We start from the raw sequence: 14211 nt of genomic DNA, 5'->3' as shown, positions 1-14211 counted from the left end.
CTCAAATTTCAATTTACATTATGCTTCATTCACTCATGTTTACTTTCAATTCATGTGTTAACAGCACAAGAGAATAGACAGACAGGTGATTTGAGGAGAATTGACAGTATATCAGGATCATAATTCTGAATAGAATTGAGCCTAACCAACTGGATAACATTAGACAGACAAGGGTGAAGATTGTTTTAGCTATATTTAGTAAAGTTTGGTTTGGCTAAAAGGTGTCTTCAACACACCTCACTACCATGTTGTCTGACTCAGGCTCAGGAGAGTGTTGGCCATGCTGTGGGACTTACAGATGAGTTAGCCTTCAGCTGCTACCATTCCTTGCCTTCAAGCCTTACATTTTTGTTTGTCTTCCCTTCTTCTTATTAGTACAGCAACATGGAGATAAGTAATATGTAAACTGTTTCACACTAAATGCATTAGCCTTCTTCAACTTTGTTGATTTTCAATTTTTTTTTTCAAATCTTGCTATAAATCTTCTATTAGAACCCTTAGATTCTCACTGTTATTTTCATTCTGTATTTTCACTAATGACACTTGCACAACTCATCAATAAACCCAATACACAAGCAGTACAAATTATGCTCCCAGGGAAAGCTTTAGAGATTGCACTAGCCATGAGTTCCCTAGCTCAGGGTTTCCCATGTAGTGGTGCACCAAAACTGCAGAGAAACTTGGAAAATTGTGATTCTTGTTTTCAACTCCAAACTTGACACATTGAAAGTGTACTATGAAATTGTAACTTTTGGTCTTTTAAAGTTGGGAAACACTACTTTAAATAAAAAATGAAGGTGGAGTTTCTGACTAAAAGACCTTAGAATACTGCAAGAGAGAGAGAACTCTATTTAAGGAACCTAAATGAACTCAAGGAAATTAAAAGAATGAGAACTAATACCATTGTTTTAATATCTCCAAAGAAATATGTTCAATGTAATACTAATTAAATAATCAAGTGTTTAATATGCTGCTCTGTTCTTACTTGAAATTCTTTTGTCACAGTTCTGACTCATATACTTTTGTTTTATCCTGTGGTTCCTGGAGACAGGATGAGAATAAAGTTATCTCTTAGGTAACTTTTTCTTTCTTCTATTTTTTTTTAACTTTTCCTGATAGACTCAATTTTCTAACCCATTGCTTTCCTATAAACTCTGATGTCCAAAATTCAACAAGTAGTAGGAGAATGTTTGAAATTCATAATAGCACTATATATCATCCATCACTTGTGTGTCTGTTAGTTGTAAGGTGGTGGCTTGTTGTGAAGCTGGAGGCTATCCCAATGGTATTTCAATACAGCACAGTTGCCCATGATGGACAGGTTTCAGCGGAGCTTCCAGATTAAGACAGACTTGGAAGAAGGAAGAGGTCATCCACTTCTCAAAGAATTGGACAGTAAAAACTTTATGAATAGCAGTGAAACATTGTCTGATATATTACTGGAAAACTATAGGAATAGCCCTGAAATGTTGTCTAATATAGTGCTGGAAGATGAGCCCCTCAGGTTGGAAGGCACTCAAAATATGACTGGGGAAGAGATTCCTTCTCAGAGTAGAGCCAGTCTTAATGATGTGGATGGAGTAAAGCTTTCAGAACCTCCATCTGCTGATGTGGCATGACTCAAATGAGACAAGATAAAAGAGCTGAACAGAAGATTTCAAAGAGCAGCTCAAGAAGACAAAGTCAATTATTATAACAAGCTGTGCAAAGTTTCCTGGAGTTATTTAACTGTGGTAGTTAAGTTTGTGTGTCAACATGGCTAGGCCTGGTTGACTGGCTGGTCAGCTGTATATAGTATTTCCCATGAAGAAACTGATAATCAACTCCATAGTGGAATCTACCATGAGCAGCTGAGTAGCTGCTTTAGGGTTGTGTTCTGTTGTTGTTGTTGTTATGTGCCGTTGAGTCGGACCCGAGTCATAGAGACTCCTCCTTGGGTTTCTGAGGCAGTATCACTACAGAAGTAGACTGCCTCGTCTTCCTTCTGAGGACTGGCTGGTGGGTTTGAACCGCCAGCCATCTGGTTAGCAGTCAAGTGCTTTAGCCATTATGCTACCAGAGCTCCTGGGGTGTGGTCTACTGCCTGTATATTAGGAGAAGCCTTGGGGAATGGTTTCTAGCTTATGGCATGCTTGAACCCTGCATATAGCTGTGTTGTTGTTCAGCAGCCTGCCATGCTCTGCCAAAGCTGGGACTTTCAATGGACTTGAATTAATGGCCAGCCAGGTGGTTGGTAACATCGAGACTGTCCCTTTTTATTTGTCAACATTGGGCTTGTCAGTCTTAGCAGCCAGCAGCTGACTGAGTGAAGAAAAGCCTCTAGCTTCAGTGGTCCAGGAGCAGGAGACAGAGCTGAAGCCCAAGGTTGAGGAGCTTTCACCCAGCCCCTAGAGCCTGGCACTATAGATTTGGACTTAAAGCCTCCAAACTGTGAGAGAATAAACTCCTGTTTGTTCAAACGATCCCATTTGTGGTATATTACTGTCAGAGTGGTACTAGGTAACCAGAATAATAACCAAAAAGGAAGAACAATCTTGACATTTCTTAAACTGAAAGAGTTGAAGAGAAAATTCACCCCTCAATTTGCAGTATTGAAAGATTCTGTGGGCAAAATATTGAATGATGCAGGAAACATCAAAAGAAGATGGAACGAATGCACAGAGTCACTGTACCAAAAAGAAGTGGTCGATGGTCATCCATATGATTGTGGCATATGATCAAGAACCAATGGCACTAAAGGAAGAAGTTGAAGCTGTACAGAGGCAATTGGAAAAAAAAGAGGCTCCAGGAATTGACAGAATACCAACTGAGATGTTTCAGCAGAGATGCGATGCTGGAGGTACCTACATGTCTATACTGAGATATTTGGAAGACAGCTACCTGGCCAACTGAGTGCAAGAGATCCATATTTGTACCTGTTCCAAAGAAAGGTGATCCCACAGAATGTGGAAATTATTGAACAATATTATTAATATCACACACGAGTAAAATCTTGTTGAAGATAATAAAAAAATGGTTGCAGCAGTATATTGACAGAGAACTTTCAGAAATGCAAGCTGGATTCAGAAGAGGATGTAGAATGAGGGATATCATTGCTGATATTAGATGGATCTTGGCTGAAAGCAAAAAAATACCAGACAGATGTTTTCTTGTGTTCTATTGACTATGCAAAAGCATTCGATTGTGTGGACCATAACAAATTATGGATAACATTGGGAAGAGTGGGAATTCCAGAACACTTAATTATACTCAGGAGGAACCTGTACATAGATCAGGAGGCTGTCATTTGAACAGAACAAGGAAATACTGCATGGTTTAAAATCAGTAAGGGAGTGTGTCAAGGTTGTATACTTTCACCATACTTTTTCAATCTGTATGCTGAGCAAATAATCCAAGAAGCTGGACTATATGAAGAAGAGAATGGTATCAGGATTGGAGGAAGACTCATTAACAACCTGTGATATGCAGATGGCACAACATTGCTTACTGAAAGTGAAGATGACTTGAAATGTTTACTGATGAAGATTAAAGACCACAGTCTACAGTTTGGATTACATGTCAACAAAAAGAAAATGAAAATCTTCACAATTGCACCAATAAGCAGTATCATGATAAATGGAGACAAGATTGAAGTTGTCAATCATCATATTAGTTGGTTTCACAATCAACACTAAAGGAAGCAGCAGTCAAGACATCTGACAATGTATCACACTAGGCAAATCTGTTGCAAAAGACCTCTTTAATGTGCTGAAGAGGAAAGATGTCTCTTTAAAGACTAATGTGTGCCTAACCCAAACTGTAGGAGCTCTGGTAGTGTAGCGCCTAAGACACTTGACTGCTAATCAGAAGGCTGGTGGTTCGAACCCACCAGCCACTCCTTGGAAGGAAGTTTGGGCAATCTACTTCCGTAGTGATACTGCCTCAGAAACCCAAGGAGGGTTCTCTATGAGTCGCGTCCGACTCGATGGCACAAGCCAAACTATGGTATTTTCGATCTCTTCATATGCATGTGAGAGCTGGACAATAAATAAGCAAGACCAAAGAAGAGTTGATGCTTTTGAGTTGTGGTGTTGGTGAAGAATACTGAAGGTATCATGGACTGCGAAAAGAAGTAACAAACCTGTCCAGGAAGAAACACAGGTGGAATACTCCTTGAAAGTGAGAATGGCCAGACTTCATCTCACCTACTTTGGTCATGTTGTCAGAAGGGACCACTACCTGGAGAAAGATATCATGATTGGTAAAGTGGAGGGTCAACAAAAAAGGGGAAGGCCCTTAACAAGATGGATTGACACAGTGGCTGCAACAATGGGATCAGGTTTAGCAAGGATTGTGAGGCTGGCACAGGACTGGGCAGTGTTTTGTTCTGTTGTACATAGGATTGCTATGAGTCAGACCTGACTTGACAGCACCTGTCAACAACAACAGTGCTGTGTGTCATTTCTGTATTTCTTTGTAAAGTGTCCTTCCATCCCCACTAGTATCATAATTCAAATAAACTTTGTTATATTTAAACATTCTCTTTTTTTTTTCTTATCTATAAAAATGTTTCAACAACACACTATGCTCTATAGCCAATGTCAAACATTTATACCAGTTGGATTCACTTATTATATCCTAATGATAATAATAATAAAATTCCATTCTACCTACATGTAATTGAAAGTTTTGTGAAGTGTCTTTGTTGTTGTTGTTATGTGCCGTTGAGATGTACCTGACTCACAGCGACCCCTCCTTGGGTTTCTGAGGCAGTAATACTAAGAAGTAAATTGCCCAGCCTTCTTTCTGAGGAGTGGCTGGTGGGTTTGAACTGCCAGTCTTCTGGCGAAGTGTTAAAAGAGTTCAATTCACTTTCATTTCTTGACGATATTTAAATCCTTTGTATAACAACTGGAAAAAAATCTGCTTTCACTGCTGTACTGCTTAGCTCAAGGTGAAATACATATTGTCACTCAATTTCCTTCAAGAAAAAGAATTTTAGTTCATTTGTCAGTGTTAATCAGTAAATGTATTTCATACCATGGCTTTTAGACCAACTGAGTTCCAGGTTTATTTTAATTTTATCATGTGTTTCAGTTTTTTTCGTTAGCAGATTTTAGTCAGACCTGAGGCTTCAGTGACATCTTAGTTACCTAGGGCCGCCTTAACAAATATCACTAACTGGAGGACTGACAAGAACAGAAATGTATTGTCTCACAGTTCTGGAGGCTGACAGTCCGAGGTCAGGGTATCAGTTGTGGTGATTCCTTCTGAGGCTCTGCTGGGAAATATGTTTCTTGCTTCTCTCCTCGCTTCTGATAGCTCCCAACATTTCTTACCTGTCAGCCACAGCATCCCACTGTCTTCTTGCTCTGTTTCTATGTCTCTTCTCTTTTATCAGGACAATAGTCATATAGAATTAGGACCCACCCTACACCAGTAGGACCTCCTAACCTAACTGGTAGTGGCTCCAAAGACTCCCTTTCCAAACAAGGTCACATTCACAGGTAAAGAGTTTAAGCCTTCAATGTATCTTTTTGGGAGATACAGCTCAATACATAACAAATGACTACTTCAAAGTTGATGACTCCCAAATATATACTATCTCCTTACACTTTTTTCCTAAAATTCAGACTAATATACTGGCCATGTATATCTCCCTGCATATTTGAAATCCAAAGCACAAAAGACTTAATAAGAATCAGTCTAGACCAGTCCCTAAACTTCACATCTCATCTCCATTTTATCATAAAACAGCTATTTCCTCCTAAAATAAATAAACAAAAAATCAAATAAACCTTTTTCTATTGTTTTCTATGTCTCCATTTATGCTGTATTAATATCTATACCAAGTACCCCAATTCTTCCTTGAGCTACTGAAATAATCTCCTTACAGTCTCCTCGTCTTATTTATCCTCTGTGTAATGTTCCTAACATCCAAATCTGACTATATCATTGTCTTGTTGATAATTCTTTAATGATCTCCTACTATTTAATGGAGGGTAAATTTAACTATCTACACAATTTAACTTGACTTGCATGGCCTATGAGAGCTCTGAGGGTATTGCCTACTAATAATATTGTACCATCTTCATATACCTCCCCACCCCCAAACATGACACTCTAGTTAAGATACTCCTTAGACAAATTAACTGAGATGTCTCATGAAACCATGACTGTAAACCTCCAAACAAAAATTTCATGAGGTTTTTGGTTTTACATAAACAATCTCAGTAGCTAACTCTTTTTTTTTTTTTTTTGGTTGCAAATATATCTATATGGGATCAAATTGCCAACAGCAACTCAAAAAGATTAGAAAGATCAGATAGAAAGCTTAGTGGGAAGTGAGAGTTTATAATGAGGGGGGAACAACTTGGAAAAGGAGAATGAGAATAGTTGCACAACTTGAAGAATGTAATCAACTTCACTGAACTGTACAAGTTGAAACAGTTGAATTGGTGTATGTTTTGCTGTGTATATTCTCAATAACAACAAAATGAATTAAATATTTTTTAAAAAGCTGGAGGGAAACAATTAGGGCATGGACATCTTTGGTAGGCCTTTATACTATCTACCATAAACAAACAAACAAAAAAAGAAACAATTCCTCTGATATGAAGCCTTTCTGAACACCTACAGGTACACTAAAACTTTTTCCTTCTGGGTTTATAGTGTATATTTTGTGCTTTTCTATTGTAAAAAAAAAAAAAAAAAAACCTCACAGCCATCTAGTCGATTCGCCCCTCTTTGGGTTTCCAAGGTGGTATCTCTGTGGAAGTAGATTGCCCAGTCTTCCTTCTGAGGATTGGCTGGTGGGTTTGACCTGCCAGCCCTCTACTTAGCAGTCAAATGCTGTAGGCAGTACGCCACCAGAGCTCTTTTATTATAGATACTTGTATTGATTGCCAGTTTAACCTATACTCTGTGCCAGGACAGCAGTGATTGTACCATCTTCATCTCTGTGTCTCCAATAATGAGCATAATTCTTGACCTTAGTAGACATTCAAATATGTTTTCTAGAAGACAAAATACAAACCACTCACTCATTGCCATCAAGTTGGATCTGACTCATAGTGACCCCTCCTTGGGTTTCCGAGGCAGTATCACTATGAAAGTAGATTGCCCAACCTTCCTTCCAAGGAGTGGCTGGTGGGTTTGAACCGCCAGCCTTCTGGTTAGTTGTCAAGTGCCTTAGGCACTATGCCATCAAGCTCCTTACGCCACCAGAGGTCCTAAGTTAAAATAATTTTTAAATTGAGATCTTTTCATTATCTCTTCATTGAAATGCGTTTATCTATAGTTATTTTCATTATATCATGACAAAAAGAGAAACAAAAAGAAAAACAAAGTGACTAAATAAATGAAAACTTAGAAATGATACAAAATCTACACACAGAAATCCAGAAGAATAATACTAAATTTTCAGAAATAGATAGCACATTTAATGGAAAAAGGAGTAGAATTGAATCAATGGAAGACATAATTAGTGAGATTGAAGGCAAAGACTTCAATAATTCTTTGGAAAGGGATCAATTAGTACAAAGATCAAAAGAAAATGAAGAAAGCCTAAGGTTCATGTGGGATACCATCAAAAGGAATAACCTATGTGTAATCAGAATTCCAGAACAGGAAGAGACAAATAAAACCACAGAAAAAAATTGTTGAAGATGTATTGGAAGAGAATTTTCCTGATATGATGAAAGATGAGAATATATGCATTCAAGAAGTCCAACGAACCCCGAACAGAATAGACCCCAAAGAAAATCACCAAGCCATATAATCATCAAACTCACCAAAACCAAACACAAAGAATGCGTCCTGAAAGCAGCATGGGAAAAAAACAAAAGTTATTTACAAGAGGCAACCAATAAGAGTAAGCTCAGATTTCTTGGCAGAAACCATGCAGGTGAGAAGACAATGGGATGGTATAAATAAAACCCTGAAAGAGAAAAATTTCCAACCAAGAACTATATACCAAACAAAATTATCATTCAAATATGATGGTGAAATGAGGACATTTCCAGATAAGCAGAAATTAAGGGAATTTGTTAAAACCAGACCAACCTCACAAGAGATGCTACAGGGAGTCCTTTGGACAGAGAAGCAATAACAGCCAACAACAACTGACCATTAACACACGTGATGACATAACCCAGAAACCAACCCAGTTATAGAAGTATCCAAAGTAAATAAGCCTACAAGATTGTAAACAGGAAACCAGAGATACCAACTGGCAAATGAGAACAATGACAAACCAAAAAGAGAGAAAAAATTGTATAGTTACAGAACTTCTAGATGGTAGGGAAGTCGAGACAACTACAAGAGAGAATGGACTGCTTGTAACTTGGGAAGAAAATTATAAATCACAAGGTAACCTTAAAGAAAAATAATGAACCTTGACATCAAAATAAGAAAGAGGACCAGTACAAATATTTAGCAAATGCTAAAACAATAGCAATGAAGGAAGTGATAACATGATTCAGAAACAAAACAAGGTCAGCACAGAAAATCATATGGAACAAAGAAATCAGCACCATGAAAAAGCACTTAACAAAATGACAACAAATTCATACTTGTTGATAATTACATATCTGACTAGGGATTTATCTGTAAAATTTATGGAAAATTCTAACACCTCAACAACAAAAATATTAACAATACCATTAAAAAATAGGCAGAAGACATGTATAGACACTTCACCAAAGAGGATATCCAAGCGGCTAACAAATACATGAAGAAATGCTCATGATCATTAGCCATTAGAGAGAAGCAAATCAAAACAACAATGAGATACCATCTCACCCCAGCACTAAAGGCAAAATTCAACAAATAGAAAATAACAAATGCTAGCAGGGATATGGAGAGATTGGGACTTTCATACACTGTTGGTGGGACTGTAAAATGATACAACACTGTGGAAAACAGTATGGCAATTCCTTAAAAAGATGGAATTAGAAATACCATGTGACTCAGCAATCCCATTACTATGTATATAGCTGAATGAAGTGAGATCCAGGACAAGGACAGATATGTGCACACCCATGTTCATCATAGCACTGTTTACAACAGCCAAAAATGGAAACAACCTAGGTGCCCATCAACAGAAGAATGGATAACCAAACTATGGTACATACACACAGTGGAATAGTATGCAATCTTAAAGAATAATGTAGAATCTGCAAAACACTGCATAATGTGGATGAATTTGGAGGACATTATGCTGAATGAAATAAGTCAATCACAGAAGGACAAATGTAGTATTAGTTCATTATTATAAAAAGTCAAGGAAAGGTTTATATATGGAAGGAAACTTTCTTTGTTGGTTACCAGGGGTGGGAGGGGAAGGGAGGGAACAATGGAAAAAAAAAAAATGCATTGACTCCTTGACCCATGTCACTTTAGTTTTGTGTATTTCACTGTACATAAATTGTATTTCAATAAAATGCATTAAAAAAAAAAAAGAAAGAAGAGTTATTAGATCTATTATTCTAGAAAATAATATGAATTTTCTTATAACTATATATATATATATATTTACAAATATTGTACTGGTCATCCTTGTGTTAGAAATGAGATATCCATTCCTAACCTGTGTCTTTAAGAATTTGTAGGTCAGTCGGAACAGATGCATATGGTTTTTATTTAGTCTCACTGTAGTACAACAAAAGGCTCCAAGCCTTTTCAATGATTTAAAAATCTGCATATGCAGCTAATGAAGATGGTTCATGTGCAGCAAATAAAGATGATTGTGAGGTAGATTTGGTTGCAAATAGGTGTTGGTTCAATCATTTTAAAGGGAGGGCAAATTTATATAACATTATATTAGGGCTTCACAGATGGCAGTGACCTGCACACCAGGCTCAAGGATGGTGGTTCCCCACTCAAAATGGCAGCTGATCATGCCACTTTGAATGTGTGTGTCTATCCATAGGCTTGCCCATAATTCAGTCTCATGCATCATGCTCTTCAAAGGGCTCACAATGCCTTTCCTGAGTTTCTTACTCCAGGGCTTCAACCTGTAAGTTTTCCTTTTTTGGTTACTTTGATGAATCACCCCAGTTGGAAAAATCCCAGTCTCTTCTTGTTTTGCTTCATCAGCTATGATAGCACCAGTTCCAATTTCTACATTAAAGGACAAATATGAGTTGTCCATAGGTCTGACATTTGTAACCAAGGGATTGCATGTATTTAAAAACAAAAACAAAAACAATTTGGTCATAGCATTAAAGAGTAGTCTTAATGTGTGATGACTAGATTTGATTTCAACATGTTCTTTTAGGTTTTGTTATGTTTTGTTTTTTCTCCACACTCAAGAAAATGTATTTGTATACTGTTGGAAGAAAGGAAAAATAAATTCCATGTTCTAACAGATTGGTCTAAGTGTGGCTGATTTTGTTCAGGTATATTAACAATATTAATATTATAAGAATCTCAAATTTTTCAATAAGTGTCTGCTTGCATGCGGTGACAAAAATGAGAGTTTTTCAATCAAATGTTTATTAGGTCTTTGGCATGTTGCACAGAATGCAGAAGAATTGACAGGGATGGCAAACACTTGATCAATCGGATGAAAAGCAGTGAGAACCTGGATAATTTACCCCTAACTGAAAATGATTCTCAGTATATATAACTCATCAGTAGAATCATTGGTAAATAATGGCCGTCATTGGCTACAGAGCTTGTTGTTGTTGTTATGTGTTGTCACGTCGGTCCCAATTCACAGCGACCCCTCCTTGGTTTTCCGAGGTTGTATCTCTATGGAAGTAGATGGCCCAACCTTCCTCCCGATGAGTGGCTGTTGGTTCAAACCCACCAGCCTTCTGGTTAGCAGTCAACTGCCTGAGGCACTATGCTACCAGAGCTCTTGCTACAGAACTTGTTGTTGTTGTTGTTGTTATGTGCCGTCGAGTCGGCCCTGACTCATAGCGACCCCCCCTTGGGTTTCCGAGGCAGTATCACTACGGAAATAGGATTGCCCAACCTTCCTTCCGAGGAGTGGCTACAGAGCTAGGTACCTACAAATATATTTCAGTAACTGGATTAGTTTTTCCACTTTATATTTGCCTTACCATTTCACTCCTTAACCAGCCTCATAAGAACGGCCACAAAACGAAAGTTGTACCATTCCCATTTGATGTTTCTCAGAGCACACAGACTGATTCACAATATGGATAAATGGAGATTTTTGTTGTTGTTTAGTTTCTTTTTCACATAGCTCCTCCTTGTCAGTTGGTTCCAATAGTTTATGGAATAAAGTTGCATAGCAGGCTAGCAAACAAGTATTATCCTTCTCCAAATGTATATTCATCTATTATTGATGAATAGATGTTAGTAATTGTAACTAAAGAGAAACATCAATATAATTCTTTCAGTTACATTGGAATAAATCTTAGAACTAATAATTTTGAAAAGCCAAAAGTACTTGCAAAAAATCATTTTTTTGTGTTTCTAATAAGACTTTATGAAATTATCCTCCAAATCAGATGTGCGAAGAAATTTAGGCTGTGCAGATGAGATACATAATTCTTATACAAACAATAATAAATGGTAAGTGTTTTTGAAATGTCTGAATTTAGTAATTACATTGCTTAGGAACTCATATTAGTTGCCTAGAAGATGATTAAATTTCCTTACCTTTATATCCCACATAAATCTAGCTGAGATATTTCCTTTTGCTTCTTTTCATGTTATTTTAAATGTGTGTGTGTTTTTAATCTCAATATCCTTGAGAGGAGATGCATATACAGTAATATGTTCTCACAGAAGTGAATTAAAGACTAGAATGAAGACACATTGTGCAGAATCGGTAATGCAGTCATTTTTTGACTGGCATTGGACAGCACAACAGAGCCTTTGTTGCATTCTAAGTTGTGTTTTTTCAGTGATATGACTCATCTTAGACTTACTTTTCTGTCATTCCTGTTCTTTCTGTAATGATAGTCTCTCTAAATCACAAATGGTATATTTCTGACATGCTTTCGCATGGACAACTGACAGAGAAACAGCAGCCTTGTCTCCACCTTAAGTTAACATGTAAAGGGTCAAATTTTTCAAATGAATTATTTTCTTATTAGATCATAAGAGAGCAGAAAATTATTATTTTAGAAATATCTAATGTGAGTTTTATTATATCTTAAAATAAGTTAGGAAGAAGAATTTTATATGAAAACAAATGTCTTACTATCTTAATGCTCTATATGTGTGTGTGTGAGTGATGACGGTGCTCAAAAATAATTCATTTGAAAATGAAGGTGGTTGGCATAAGGAAATGTTTCTGCCAAAGATGCAGGCTGGCCTTCATTTTTGACGTTTATTGCTTATCCTGAATGGATTTTCAAGCCAGCTAGCTAGCATACCTCAGGAAGCCTGCAGGGTCCCCTCTTCCTTCTTCCTCTCACAGCATGCTCCCAAGAACATTCACTAAGGCCGGCCCTTGAAACATCCATAGGTCAAGTTGTTAAATGACTCAGACTTTACATTTAGCAAAATAGTGTTTAAAGGATTACACCACTGTCTAGTGTCTGTTAAAGCAGGATTTTGTAAATGCCAACCAATCAGAACTTTTCCTTTGTAACTCCTAGGTTTTCTGTACTGAAACTCCGACAAGGTCCTCTGTCCAGAGTACTTCTGTGAATCCTTTCAGAGTGCTGCCCCGTTTAGAATGTAGTAGGGAGGCTGGGCAATCTACTTCCATAGTGATACTGCCTCGGACCCAGAGAGGCATCGCTATGAGTCAGGCCTGACTCAACGGCAGTGAGTTTGGTTTTTGGTTTGGTATTCCTTCAATAAAACTATTTGCTTTAATTTTTAACAGAAATTCCAGTTTGTGCTTTGACAGGGCAGACTGTGAAAGCAATTCTTTAGCAAAAACCAAATTACCTGTAGTTTTGAGGAACAAGAAACTAATATTTGTAATGCATAATGTTCCAGATTTCACAAAGTGCTTGCACAGGTATTACATTAATAAAATCTCACAATCTTCTCATGAAACGGACATTATAATATCACTTTTTAGAATGAAGAACCTGATACTCAATGGTTTTATGTTACTTGGTCAAAAGACAAGCCTTCAAACTCCATTTTCTTCTTGTTATTGCTGTTCTTTCCATTATATCCAGTAATTCTTAGTTTTATTGAGCATATGACATGGTTCTCTAAAAATGAAAGCTTTGGGATTTGCATTAAGATATTGACTAATATTTATTAATAAACATGTGCTGAAGTAAAAAAGAAGTCTTTAATTTGAAATAAATGTCTAATTGTTCGATTTAGGAAATTTAGAAAACTAGATTTAGATATTCAATATGCAACAGAAAACAACAAAAACAAACAACAAACTTGTATTAGAAGCGATATTCTCACTTGCAAAAGTCAATGATGTGTCATAATTTAAGCAGCACAATGAATTGGGATCTACTCGATGGAAACTAACAACAATGGCAAATGGTTATGAGTTCTTAGTCTAATAAAGAGAAATATTAAAAATATGTAAGACAGACGCTATGGAATAGCTGCACAAAATCCATACACAATCAAGTTGTGAAATGTGAAATATTTACTTTTCTTAGCTGCCTCAAAGCTTTGGATTACATGAGAACTAGCTCTGCCAGGAAAAGGTAAGCAGAAGTCATTTTGTATGGATTCCAGAAAAGCTTTTTGAGGAAACAGGTTGAGCCAACCTGCTTGCCTTTAGCTTTTTGCCTCTTTCACTTCTTCCACCTGATATACAGATGCAATGTCTAAGATTACAGGGTCACCTTATGACCAAAATGGTAAGTGGCACACTCATACACACACACACACACACAAGATGGGCAATTAGGAAAATAGAAGAATCTTATCTTTGAACAATTACCCTGGGCTCCTTATTTAGTGAGATACAAAAATTCCAATAAATAAATAAATAAAACTGCTTTTAATAACAGGATTCCTATTATTTACAGCCAGAAAAACTTCCAATAAATACAAAATTAGTGCTTGAAATTGAAGTGCTAAGGAAAAAAAAAAAAATCCCTTGGCTGAGGAAAACACTGAGAAACAAAGTCTTGATAATTGCTGGGACAGAGGGTATTGATTCTCATTATACAAAGAAAAAACACTTGCTCTAACTATAGCCTGCTACGGACTACCAAAAACCAAACCAAATTCAGTGCCATCAAGCTGTTTCCAACTCCACTGGATTTCCAAGGCTGTAAATCCTTACGGAGGCAGATTGCCTCATCTTTCTTTCAT

The sequence above is a fragment of the Orycteropus afer genome, unplaced genomic scaffold (genome assembly GCF_000298275.1).
Source record: "Orycteropus afer afer isolate SDZICR_OR568_19922 unplaced genomic scaffold, OryAfe1.0 scaffold00007, whole genome shotgun sequence".
NCBI lineage: Eukaryota > Metazoa > Chordata > Mammalia > Tubulidentata > Orycteropodidae > Orycteropus > Orycteropus afer.
Note: the sequence above shows the minus strand (reverse complement) of the source record.